The 13,768-nt window shown below is 38.6% G+C and overlaps 2 pseudogenes; both read left to right on the top strand.

The window, feature by feature from the left end:
- Window positions 1-540, top strand: part of LOC131409093 (tripartite motif-containing protein 5-like) — a 35,244-nt pseudogene extending 34,704 nt beyond the window's left edge.
- A 127-nt stretch (window positions 541-667) lies between these two features.
- LOC131409094 (E3 ubiquitin-protein ligase TRIM22-like) lies at window positions 668-1,390 on the top strand (annotated as a pseudogene).
- The last annotated feature ends 12,378 nt before the right edge of the window (window positions 1,391-13,768 follow it).

Raw genomic sequence — 13,768 nt, forward strand, 5'->3', positions numbered from 1 at the left:
ATTCTCAGAGTCTCTGGGGAAGAGGGTTCAAGTGAATTAATGGAGTGAAAAGATAGGAAGTCAGTGGTTTTGGAGGCACAAAAACTCAAAAGTGTGCAGGTCAATTTTTGTCATCCCTAGCAGTGAAACCTTGACTCTGAAGAAGCCAAAAACTCTTCCCATGGAACAAAGGAGAGTGTTTCAAGCTACTGATCTGAGAGGGATACTGCGAGTCTTTAATGGTGAGGAATGCTAGAGCAAGTGGGTGGCTGTGGGATTCTTGTGAAAGCAGGGGCTAAATGGGGAAGAGAGTACAATTTCTAGATGTGGATAGAGGAGACAAAAAAGGATGGATATATGTGCTAATTATATGGTCATATTTAATGGGGATTAGCCATATGTCTAGTTCATCCTTTCATCCACCAGTTCAGTATCTCACCATAGTCCCCAGTCATTCCCCTAATCTGGAGAGGAAATAGATTTCAGTGCTGACTCCTTCCTTTATACTTAATATTATAGATTTGTGTCAGAGCTCACAGATGTGCAACGCTACTGGGATAAGGAGAAATCACAGTATCATCAGGCCACCCTGTTCTCATCATCTTTCAGAATTGTGCATTTCTAGTGGGTCTCATGTTTTAAGACCCATGTACCCTTCCAATACACACATGCATATTATGTTTCTACAATGTTGTACCTCTCCTGTAGAACATAATAAATTTCTTCCCAGTTCCCACTCAAGTTCTTCTCAAGATCTGTCTCTCAATGTTACAAATAAAACTACATTATATCTCTCACCCAACCCTCTAATTTTTCATTAGTTTATGTGATACTGGATCCTTCCACCTATAAATCAAATGTTTTCATTTCTGGGTATCGGAGACAAGTGAGATACATGCCCTATTTTACGTAAAGAACAAATGCATGTCTCAATGAGGATTATGATGATCATGGTGTCCTTGGCTCCCCAGTTATCAGATCAGGGAAATATTACTGGGAGGTAGATGAGTCAGAGAAATGTGCGGATGCCGGGGGTATATAGTGGAAAGTGCCCTGAATTCAACATAGAGGTTTGTTTTAGACAAGGTGAAAGTTATCAACAGGTTTACTCTAGATATCAACCTAAAAATGGCTACTGGGTTATAGGGTTACGGAATCAATTTGAATATAATGCTTTTGAAGAATCTTCCTCCTCCAATCCCTTGATCTTAACCCTTTCCCTGACAGTTCCTCCCCTTCATCTTGGGGTTTTCCTAGACTATGAGATTGGCACTGTATCATTTTTCAATGTCACAAACCATGGGTTTCTTTTCTATAAATTCTCTTCATGTTACTTTTCTCAGGAAACGTTTCTGTTTTCAATCCTATGAAATGTCCTGCTCCCATGACTCTGTGCTTGCCAAGCTCTTGAACCTTCTTATACCCTCACTATCTTTGTAGTGCCTCTTGCCTTGGGTGCATCTAAGACACTCAGGTTATTTGCACCACTCTCACCATCTTTTCCTTGCTGCCTCCCTTTTTTCCATTTGAATGTCCTTCATTCATCAATAGAGTGTATCGTATTTTTCCCAATATCATGTTTGAATTAGGAGAGAATCTTAATTCATCATTATCCCAGGGAAAAATGACTGATGCCTCATAAAGAAAGATCAGTATTGAGGCAACACTTCTACCAAATTTTTACAATCTCTTGCTCTAGCACTTACTGAGAAGATGAAAGAAAGCTTTTCAATAACTTTTTCATATTATCGGAAACCTTGTATAGGATTTATCCACAGAAGAATGAGTCCTTAGTAGTGTGTCAGTTTACCCATGGTGCCCTTATTCATCAAGGAGTTAAAGAGAAATCATAAATAATATGTATGAAGAGTGGAAGTTTTGTATCTAGAGTGTCTGAGTTCAAGTCCTGTCTCTCTATACATATACTAGCTGTGTAACCTTGAATAACATACTTACGTGCTGTGTTTATTTTCTTAAAGTAATCTTCATATATAAACTGCACCATACTTAGGATCATTGTGAGAAAATAAACACCATTAAGTGTAAAGCATCTAAATGCGTCAACTTAATAATAAATCTTTTTTTTTTTTTTCGCTCTACTAATTACTGAAAAATATAAGCTGTGTCAGTATCTTATGAAACTGATTTGTGTCTTCGGGGCAATAGGGTTGTTTTTACGGAAGTCTCATTTTCAGATCCCAGATACCTCTGTGCTGCTGTCAAGACTCCTCCAGCTCTGCCTGTGATAGATAATTCTGTGTGTGTGTATCGCACTTAGAATTTTATTATAGTTCTGGTGTTGTTACATACTAGTCCTTATTAAGTAAACTGAAATCGATGAGATTCAATTTCTCATTTGTAAAAATAAATTATTATGAAATTTACCAGATGTAGTATTGTGAAAATTAAATGAAAGAATGTTTTCAAAACTACTGTTATTTCTAGTGCATAAACAGCAATCCAGCATGCTGTCTATTTATTTTTTGGCTCCCTATCACTGCGGCTGAAATAAATGATTTTAAGAACACATGTTAGTTTACTTTCAACATTATTACCCTTGCTTTGTTTTAAGAAATACAATAACTTAATTAAAGAATTAAAATCTTCTTTAAATTTTAAGTGATTGTAAAATAAATGTTTCTTTACAGCCACCCAGTCTTAATTTTTTCATTTTTCTGCAGTAATTTTATGTCACCGAAATTGAATTTCAATTTGGGCTCTGTTCGCCGAGCTTTAAAAAGTTATTATTCACAGTGATCCAGTAAGAGTCAGAAGTACAATTATGGGATTTCTTAACAAAGATGTAGGTAAGTGTTCTGTTTGCCCTGGTCAGTCTTACTTTTGCAGTGAAATGAAAATTCTCAAGATCAAAGAGGAAAGCCTGTTCTCCTCCTTCAGTGAGATAGGAGGGGAATTATCTATACAACGGATGTTCATTTGGGACTTGGTGGGATTCCCCACGACTTTTGGCATTTTTATTCCCAACTCTTCCCCCAACCACTTTCAGAGTCAAAAAAAAAAAAAAGTAGGCTGTTTGGTCAAGTAGTACCTGCTCTCATCCCTGCTTGTCCCCAGGAATTCCCGACTTCTTCATCTTTGGATGACCTTTTATGAGATGAGGGATTCCACGATGGATATTTCCAGTATCTGTGTGTGTATGTACACATCCATTTCTTAGTGCTTATCTGTGGAAACTGGATGAAAGTGATCTTGTAAATTTTCCCTTTGACTTCTGGCTTCCTGTCACCCAATTGCTACGATGACTGAGGCTCTGACTCACTAGCAAAAATCTGTACTCACAGGGCTGGCCCGGTGGCGCAAGTGGTTAAGTGCACGCACTGTCCTGCAGCGGCCCGAGGTTCGCTGGTTCGGATCCCGGGCGCACACCAATGCACCGCTTGGCAAGCCATGCTGTGGCGGCATCCCATATAAAGTAAAGGAAGATGGGCATGGATGTTAGCCCAGGGCCAGTCTTCCTCAGCAAAAAGAGGAGGATTGGTAGATGTTAGCTCAGGGCCAATCTTCCTCACACACACAAAAAAAATCTGTACTTGTGAATTGTTGAAAAGTGACTCTCCAGGGACAGTCAAAACTTTCCATTTACTGGAATGCCCAGTCCTTCAGTTCAGGATGAAGTACCAGTTACAAGGAAATAAAGACCTGAATTTTTATATGCAGAAAAGATCTGTACGCTGAGAAGCATCTACTTTTTAACAGAGACTCATCGCCCCAAAATGAAGCCATTTGCTGAATAGAATATGAAACTTTAAAGTTGCTCCCAGTTACACTCTCTTCTCAGTAAACAAGCAGAGAAAGTATCCTGGACTCAAAAGTTTGATGAGCATCAAGTGTAGATTTACTTTCTGCAAATCAGTTCCAGGGCTTTTCCCTCCCTGTCATCACTGAACCTCTCAGTAGCAACCACTCCATCTTGTATTTCTGGGGCCTCAGGACTATGCTGGGCCATTAAAGAGGCCGATGTGCATCCACAGTGGAAAGTTTGAGTGAGCTGAGGAGAATCTCAGGGAACAAGAAACCTTTGACCTGCAGGATCATCCATGGACAATGTGTTGGCAGCGGTATCTAGAGCCATCACCAGATGGTGATCAGAAATTTCTCCATTTGAGGACCTGAGATCTTCATTGGAATAAACACATAACCTGCAGTCATTAACATGGGATTCCAGTGACCTTCCATTTTACGTGATGATGATGCTGTGCAATCTCTTCATTCTGACTCGTAATCTCTCCATACTGTCAAACATGAGTCTGTTCTTAACCTCAGCACCCGTGGTTTATACTCCCCTCTGCTGTGCCAAATACCTTCCCAGCTCAGGTAACTCTTATTTGTCTCCCTCAGGTGAGAAGTGGAGCAATTGTTTTTCTCCTCAATGTTGCTTTGCCACCAAAACTGTACAGGTACATTTCTAAACCTGTAATAGTCTGGGTTCTCCATAGAAACAGAACCAATAAGATGTACCTGCAGACAGACAGTTAAGCTCAATAGACTGATCTTAGGGAATTGACTCAGTTGTGGAGGGTGAAAATCCAAAATCTGCAGAGCAGGTTGGCATGCTGGAGACTCAGGGAAGAGTTAACATTGAAGCCTAAGTCTGAAGGCAGTCTGGAATGAGAATTCTTTTTTTGGGGGGGTTGGGGGTTTTGTGTCCTTTTTGCTTTGAGGCCTTCAATTGATTGGATGAGGCCACCCACATTACGGAGGGTAATCTGTTTTGTTCAGTATACCGGTTTAAATATAAATCTCATCTAGAAAATACCTTCATAGCAACATTTAGACTAGTGTTTGGCCAAATCTAGGAACTGTGGCCTAGACAATTTGCACATAAAATTAATCACCACAGACCCTAAGTGTTTTCAGTTAATATGGAGAATATTGGAGACTTAATAACACAACTCAGTATTTTCATTTTGTGGGGTGAAAACCCCCTCATAGTAGATGAATAAATGGTAATTATCTTCCTCCTAAACATGCTATTATGCCAAGTGGTCCTCTTTAACAAAATCACAAATTTTAGGGTATTTATATTTAATGTGGGTCATGAGTTAATTTTTGATGTTTAGTATATGGTAGGAAAACTAAAGTGTTAAAAGTGGCATCTGTGCCTTCACAGGTGTTCTCAAGGGCCACAGGCTTTCCTGTTCATTAAGAAACTCATGCCAATTTGCCCCAGTGAAAGTAAAGATATCTTAGTCTCCCTCACTGTCTGATAGGGTGGTGCTGTTTCTATGTGGCTTGAAATCTGAAAATGTCAAGGCTGTGTTGTGTTTGTTGCAGCTGCAGTGTTGTGTATTTGCAGATTCCTCCCTGCCCTGAACCTGCTCCTTCCCTTCTGAGTCATTAACTCTCAAGCTACCGCTAGCTGGTGTCACAGGTGGAGGCAACTGCAGCAGCATGTGGTCTTCTGTAAGGTCCAGACAAGGATTTCAGGTTTGGGGAACTACGACAGTCTCTTCTTGCCTCCAAACTGCTATCAACTTTCATACAGGGGAGACTTACTCTTTGAAATAATTGAAGAGCAAATACAAATACTAAAATAAATGACAAGAGAAGAGTGTAATCACTTCACACACAAAAAAGGCAAAAGGTATCTATACCAGCTAATGAAATTGTGAATGAAAAGTGGTCTATTACTAATAACTAAACAATTTAAAAATTGTTATACAATTCTAGTTAACAATCACTAGAATCTCTGTTAAATGAATAATTTGGGTAATATAAAAACGACTCACTCTTAGAAAGAAGCAGAAAACTTCATAGGACCAAAGTAATGAGAGGATATGCAAAATTATGAAATTATAGATATCCAACTCTTCTTGTGACAGCCCAGCGTCTGGGTCAAATCTGTAATCAGGGACAGCAGAGGACATCAGTACCAGCTCTCCTTCAGGAGAGAGAAGGAAATGAGGAGCCTTGGTGATCTTAAAGTTAGAGGGATCTGGGAAAGCTGATAAAATTGCCTTTTGTACGTGTAAATATGTAGTAGTATTTGTGATTCTCTAGAGAAATTTCTAGTTCCCTCTTTGCCTATATATAGGGGTATTGATGATAGGACTCCCGTCTAGTTCTGCAGTCTCTCCTCTCTTTACTCATCTTCCTTGAGCCCAACACCCAGTCCTCTGGAAATATCAACAGACCTTTGAATATACCAAACTCACTCATGCTTCTCCTAGGCCGTTTCTGCCATATGGAAGAAAAGCTCAACAGAGGACGCAAAATCAAAGAAAATACTTGTACCCTAGAGAAGACTTTCTAGAACTGGCAACATTTAAAAAAAAACATTTGAGATAATTGTAGATTCACATACAGATGTAAGAAATAATAAGACAAGCTTGTACAATTCACCCATTTTTCAGGTCCGTGACACCACTGTCAAGATTACTCCAGTTCTGCTTTGATACACACACACATACGCGTATATTTCACAGCCTTATTTTTGTTTTAGTTTTTTTAACAGCTTTAAGATATCGTTGGCATATAAAAATTGTAAATATTTAAAGTGTACAAATGATGTTTATATACATTGTAAAATGATCACCACGATCAAGCTAATTAACATACCCATCCCCTCTACATCGTTCCATTTTGTGTGTACATGTGTGTGCATGTTATGAGTGTATGTGTGTGTGTATGTGTGTCTGTGGTGTGGGAGATCAAGATTTGGCCACCCTGAAATATATCTCTTTACCTTGATAGTTTTCTCTGAGGGACATTTGATCTCCCCTACTACCTGCCTAAAGAATTTGACATAGTAAGTCCTTCCTGGAACAGATCTTCTATCTGATGGCTGTAATATAATGTAAAATGGATGTTACAATAGGAAAGGCACCAACAAGCCCATCTTATCAGAAGTTCTGTCTCTCTGGCCACATTCTCTGGATGGCCCTACCAGGAGTTGCCAGACAAACATTTACATTTATAAGGGAAATCTCCATTTGTAAAGGTATCTCCCTCTCTGTTTTGGGAAGAGGGGGAGTGGCCTCATTTCTAGAGACTTATCAATATAGAAGGTGAGGCCTTAAATCTGCATAATAACTTTACTCTTGTTTACTGTGCTTTAGTGGTAATCTCCTGTAACTGACTGCCCCCCCCAACATCCTCCTTTGTCATTGGCTGAACATGGTATTTAAGACGAGAATTTCTGCTATTGCATTGAGAAATGCAGTGTCCCTGCTTTCTCCCATGTATACATGTTATTAAACTTGGTATTATTTTCTCCTGCTAACCTGTCTTGTTAATTATTTGGCCAGCCATAAGAACCTTAAGGAAAAGGGCAGAGGGAGATTCTCCCTCTCTCCTGACAGTGGTGAGAAGATTTAATCTTGGATATACCCTCTAAGCAAATTTCAGGTATAGAATACATAACGGTTGACTATAGTCACCATTTGTGTTTGTATTTTCAGGCTGCTATAACAACCTACCACAGAATAAGTGGCCTATAAATAACAGAAATTTCTTTCTTACAGTCCTGGAGGCTGGGAAGTCCAAGATCATGGTGCCAGTCTGCTGAAGGCCATCTTCCGTGTTGTAGACTCCCAACTTCTTGCTGTGTCCTCACATCATGCAGGGAGTTAGAGATCTCTCTGGGGTCTCCTTTATCAAGGCACGCATCCCATTTATGACACATATGAGGCACTAATCTGTCCTCATGACCTAATCACCTCCAAAAGGCTCCATCCCCTAATACCATCACACTGGGCATTAGGTTTCCAACATATGAATTTGGAGGGAGAGGCACAAACATTCAGACCATCACACCGTGCTGTACGTTAGATCTCCAGAACTTACTCATCTTATGTAACTGAAACTTTGTACCCTTTGACCAATGTCTCTTCATTTCTTCCTCCTCCCAGCCCCTGGCAACCACCATTCTACTCTCTACTTCCATGAGTCTGACTATTTTAGATTCTACATATAAGTGAGCTCATGCAGTATTTTTCTTTCTGTACCACAGGGAGACTTTTATTATGATTCCAGTGTTGCCACATACTGGTCCTTATCAAGTAAACTAAAATCTGTAAGATGAACTTCCTCCTTTGCAAGAAACACACAGTGAAAATCACCTGATGAGCTATTGTGAAAATTAAACAAGAGAATATTTTTAATTACCGCTGCTGTTTCCTAACACATGAGCGGTGATCCAGAATGGTGTCTATTAATTATTTTTCTGGTTTCCTTTACCTTTGATTTGAAATAAATTATTTAAAAATACTTATTAGTTTACTTTCAAACTTATTACCTTTGCTTTGTTTTAAGTAATAGAATACCTTTCTTAAGTAATTAAAGATATTTTAAAGAATTTTATCTAATTGTAAAATAAATATTTTAGCATTGTAAAACATTTTTTCTTATAATGTCCATAGTTGCCTTGTCTCATTTTATAATAGCCTATTTCACTGAATATACTAATTAAAAGTTGATTTAATATCCTTTTCTATTTTTGCAGTAATTCTATTTTATTGGAAATCTTTTCCTGGGATTGCCTAGCTTCAAAAAATTATTATTCACAGCAATACAGGAAGAGTCAAGAGTACTTTGTGGGATTTCTCAACAATGTTGCAGGTCAAACTTTTGTCCTGGTCAGCCTACCTCTTTCCAGTGAGCTGACAGACTAGGGCAGTCCTCAGGAATGAAGAAAACCCTGTTTTCCTCCCCAGTGAGATGGGAAGGGAGCGGTTTCTGCAGTGTTTGTTCATGCAGGGCTTGGTGGGGCCCCATATCCAGCCCTCTAGAAATACAAACAGATCATTCCTCTTGAGTAAATACTGAAAGGTGATTTACTGGTTTTTAGGGTCAGTGTGTATTTTTTGTCATTACAAACTGCCAGATTTCTTTCAAAGTGTTTGTCCCACTTTTCGTTCTCACAGTACACAAAGGAGAAGAGGATGATATGGTGGTTAATACAGAGCTATACAGTATATGTGACATTTGGTATAGTCTATTTTTGATCTGTAAATCATGTTGACAACTGGAGGGGAGAGGATGGCTCAGTGTGTGTGAGTGTGTTTATGTGGCATGCACAGCATGGGCTAGGGAATTGATTGTGTAGATCAAAGGAGATGAGCTCCCTTGTCCAAGGCCCTCTCTTCTCTCCAATACTTCTTCCTTATCATGCTTTCTTTAAATCTCATAGCCATCCTTTTACAGGCATACCTCAGAGATATTGCAGTTTCAGTCCCAGACTACCACAATAAAGTGAATATCACAATAAAGCAAGTCACACAAATTTTTTGGCTTCCCAGTGCATATAAAAGTTACCTACACACTAGACTTTAGTCTATTAAGTGTGCAATAGCACTATGTCTAAAAAAACAATGTACATACCTTAATTAAAAAATACTTGATTGCTAAAAAATGCTCAACATCATATGAGCCTATAGTGAGTCCTAATCTTTTTGTTGATGGAGGGTCTTTTCTTGATATTGATGGCTGCTGACTGGTCAGAGTAGTGATTGCTGAAGGTCGGAGTGGCTGTGGCAATTTCTTAAAATGAGACAACAATGAAATTTGTCACCTCGATTGACTCTTCCCTTCATGAACGATTTCTCTGTAGCATGTGATGCTGTTTGATAGCATTTTACCCACCAATAGAACTTCTTTCAACATTGGTGTAGTCCTCTCAAAATTTGCTGCTGCTTTATCAACTCAGTTTATGTAATATTCTAAACCCTTTGTTGTCATTTCAAAAATCTCCAAGCATCTTCACCTGGAGTGTAGTCCATTTCAAGAAACCACTTTCTTTGTTCATCCATAAGAAGCAGCTCCTCATCCAATAACATTTATCAGGAGATTGCAGCAATTCCGTTGCATCTTCAGGCTCCACTTCTAACTCAAGTTATACTGCTATTTCCACCACGTCTGCAGTTACTTCCTCCACTGAAGTCTTGAGCCTCTCGGAGTTATCCATGAGGATTGGAATCAACTTCTCCCAAACTCATGTTAATGTTGATATTTTGACCTCGTCCCATAAATCATGAATGTTCTTAATGGTATCTAGAATGGTAAATCTTTTACAGAAGATTTTCAATTTACTTTGCCCAGATCTGTCTGAGGATCTTATCTATGCCAGCTATAGACTTACAAAATGTATAGCTTAAATAATAAGGTTTGAACGTTGAAATGACCTCTTGACTCATGGGCTGTAGAGTGATATTGTATTAGCAGAAATGAAAACATTAATCTTGTTGTGCATCTCTCAGAGCTCTTGGGTAACCAGGTGCATTGTCAATAAGCTGTAATATTTTGAAAGGAATTTTTTTGTTTTTTTCTGAGGAGTAGGTCTCAACAGTGGGCTTAATGTATTCAAGAAACTATGCTGTAATCCAGGCTTTGTTGTTCATTTATAGAGCATAGGCAGAGTAGATTTAGCATAATTATTAAGGGACCTAGGATTTTCAGAATGGGAAATCAGCATTGGCTCAACTCGAAGTTATTAGCTGCATTACCTCCTAACAAGAGAGTCAGCCTGTCCTTTGAAGCTTTGAAGCCATGCATTGACTTCTCTCTTGCTATGAAAGTCCTAGATGGCATTTTCCAATATAAAGTTGTTTTACCTACTTTGAAAATCGGTTGTTTAGTGTAGCCATCTTCACTAATTATTTTAACTAGGTCTTCTGGATAACCTGCTGCAGCTTCTACATCAGCACTTACTGCTTCACTTCGCACATTTATGTTATGGAGATAGTTTCTATTCATCAACCTCATGAATTAACCTCTGCTAACTTCAAACATTTCTTCTGAAGCTTCCTCACCTCTTTCAGTCTTCATAGAATTGAGAGAGTTAGGACCTTACTCTGGATTAGGCTTATGGCTTAAGGAAATGTGGCTGGTTTGATCTTCTATCCAGACCACTAAAACTTTCTCCACATCAGCAATAAGTTTGTTTCACTTTCTTAGAATTCATATGTTCACTGGAGTAGTACTTTTAATTTCCTCCAAGAACTTTTCCTTCGCATTGACAACCTGACTAGTTGTTTGGTGCAATAGGCCTAGATTTCAGCCTATCTCAGCTTTTGACATGCCTTCCTCACTAAGCATAATTGTTTATAGCTTTTGATTTAAAGTGAGAGATGTGCCTCTCTTCCTGTCACTTGAACACTTAGAGGTCATTTTAGGGATATCAATTGGTCAAATTTCAGTATTGTTGTATATCAAGGAATAGGAAGGCCTGAGGAGAAGGAGAGAGTCAAGGGAATGGCTGGTTGATGGAGCAGTCAGAACACACACAACAGTTATTGATTAATTTCACTGCCTTATATGGGCTTAGTTCATGGCACCCCAATCAATTACAATAGTAACATCAAAGATCACTGATCACAGATCACCATAACAAATATAATAATAATGAAAAAGTTTGAAATATTGTGAGAATTACCAAAACGTGACACAGAGACACAAAGCAAGAAAATGCTTTTGGAAAAAATGGGGCCAATAAACTTGCTTTATGCAGGGTTGCCACTAATCTTCAATTTGTAATAGAACACAGTATCTGTGAAGCACAATAAAGCAAAGTGTGCCTGTAGTCTTTTCTCCCTTTGAATCACTGTTCTGACCTCAAGTCCTGGGCCCAAGAGAACTAATGCATTCTCTGTGAGATCTTCACACGAGGTCCAAGTGCTTCTGGAATGTAAAGAAAAAGATCTATTTGGCAGTGGGGGGTATAAAAGCTGGCTGTTCTAGATCCCTCTTCCTTAGCCCCTGAGATCCCTATCTTGCAAAACTCAAGACCCAGTACTTGGTATCTATTTTTGAGTAGGTTGAGATAGGGCAGCTTTGGGCTATAAAGCCTTGGATCAACCTATAATTTAAAAATTATGGGTACATAGAAAACCTGATGTTTTTGATCTTGTCTGAGAAGAGATTATAAAAAATTCCTCTGGAAAATGTAGGTGAGAATCAGAGGCCCAAGAGGGGATGGGAGGGTAGGGAGAGTGCCATTGATGTCCTGGGAATTTCCTCTGAGACATTAGATTTAAGGTGGAGAGAAACCAGTGAGGAAATCAAAGCTTGTCAGGGACAAGAAAACATGGGCCAAAAGGAAACCGGAAGGAACCATGCTCCTTTTCCCACCCAAAGTCTATTTACAAAGGTAGCCACTTTGTTATGGTCCACATTCTAGCTTGTTAGGTTCTGAAGGCCCAGGGAATAATAAATTCTCCTTAGCGCTCTGTGTTTCCCTCCAGTCCCTACATCTCTTGCTGGAGAGGAGTCTCATGAAAGTTCTTCCATTTTGAACCCACAATTTTTTACTGTTTACAGTCTGAAAAAACCACAGGGTACAGGAAGTAATGCGGTTAGAGTGTGGTGGTATAGATAGAGGAAACATCCGGCATTGAGGTAAGTATCTGGGTCAATCCTAGGAACAAAACACAAGAAATGGAAAATTGTTCATTAAAATTTGTCAAGGGAGTTCATATGTGTTAATACAAATACGAGAATTTCATTATGAATCACAGCAATTACGTTGACTGCCACAAAAACAATAGAATATAACTGTGATTATCATCAATTTGTTCAATGTAATTAAAATGATATCTATAGCTATGCTACTGCATGCCTTTCTATTTAGATATCACTCCCTATATACAACACTTTGTAGTAGATCTGAGACATGAAGGAACAACATAGAAAAGGTCCCTTTCCGCCTTCAGACAACTTACTGTTGTTGGGCACAGGGCCAGAATAGGAGGGATACTCAATGACAGTATTATGTGATAACAAAGAAGATAAAGGAAAAATGCAATTTATACAAAATGTGGAGGACTTTCACTGCACTTGAAAGGCATCATGAGTTTATTTATCATTAGAACAAATTTTATTCATAGCCGAGAAACTGAAACTGTCAATATGGCTCAGCATTTATGTCTATATAATTTTCGGTTACTACTTCACAGATATAAGTGATTCAGGAAGAGTTTATAAGCCAAGATTTTCTTACTTTTCTGTAGATTACAAACAATACCAAAATATCTGTGCTTTAATTGGAAAAACATCAACTTCTCAGTGCCCTACCTGTCTCACATCAGTTAATGTGTGAAGAATGATGTGTTCTTCAGTTCCGTCCGTCAGGGATCCATGTTATGGAGCATCCATCGTCTTGTAACTGCAACATCTGGAACATGTAGTCAGAACAACAACACAATAGATAATGTGGCATGAAAGTACGTGTAGGAAATATAAAATGTTCTGCTTTTGGTTTATGGTATAGAGAGGACCAAATGTTTTCCAAAGGAAGCAGGGAAAAATCAGCAAATTTTGGAGGTGTGAGTGTTACTCAGTGAAAGATTATACTGGAACAGCACCATCTACTAACCTCCATATTCTCACCCTCCTCCTAGTTGCTGAGTAACATGGAAATGACACAGTTTTACCATGATTAGTCTTGAGAATCCTTCCTCTTCTGGCCTGCCTGGATAAGGAGCAGAAACTGGTAATTAACTGGTGGACTTCTAAGATTCAATAACATTGTGAAAATATTTTCTAAATAGGCTCACATTGAAGATATTTTAAAAATTTTATTTTTACTATTCACAATGACAGCCACTAATACTCACTGTGCCAGCTCAAATTTGCAGGCGATTGCTTTTTCCATCACACTCTGCAATACAAGAGGTGAGGTGCCGAGCCTTTTTGAATTATATTTTATCCCTAGTGACTTGCTTAAGATCTGACTATTGGATAAGCTTAACTAATAATTATAGGATTGAATTGAAATTCTGAGTATTCGGGCAAGATGTAGAATGTATCATTGTAATTCATATTCTTATCAAAT

The sequence above is a fragment of the Diceros bicornis genome, chromosome 7 (genome assembly GCF_020826845.1).
Source record: "Diceros bicornis minor isolate mBicDic1 chromosome 7, mDicBic1.mat.cur, whole genome shotgun sequence".
In the NCBI taxonomy this organism is placed as follows: Eukaryota; Metazoa; Chordata; class Mammalia; order Perissodactyla; family Rhinocerotidae; genus Diceros; species Diceros bicornis.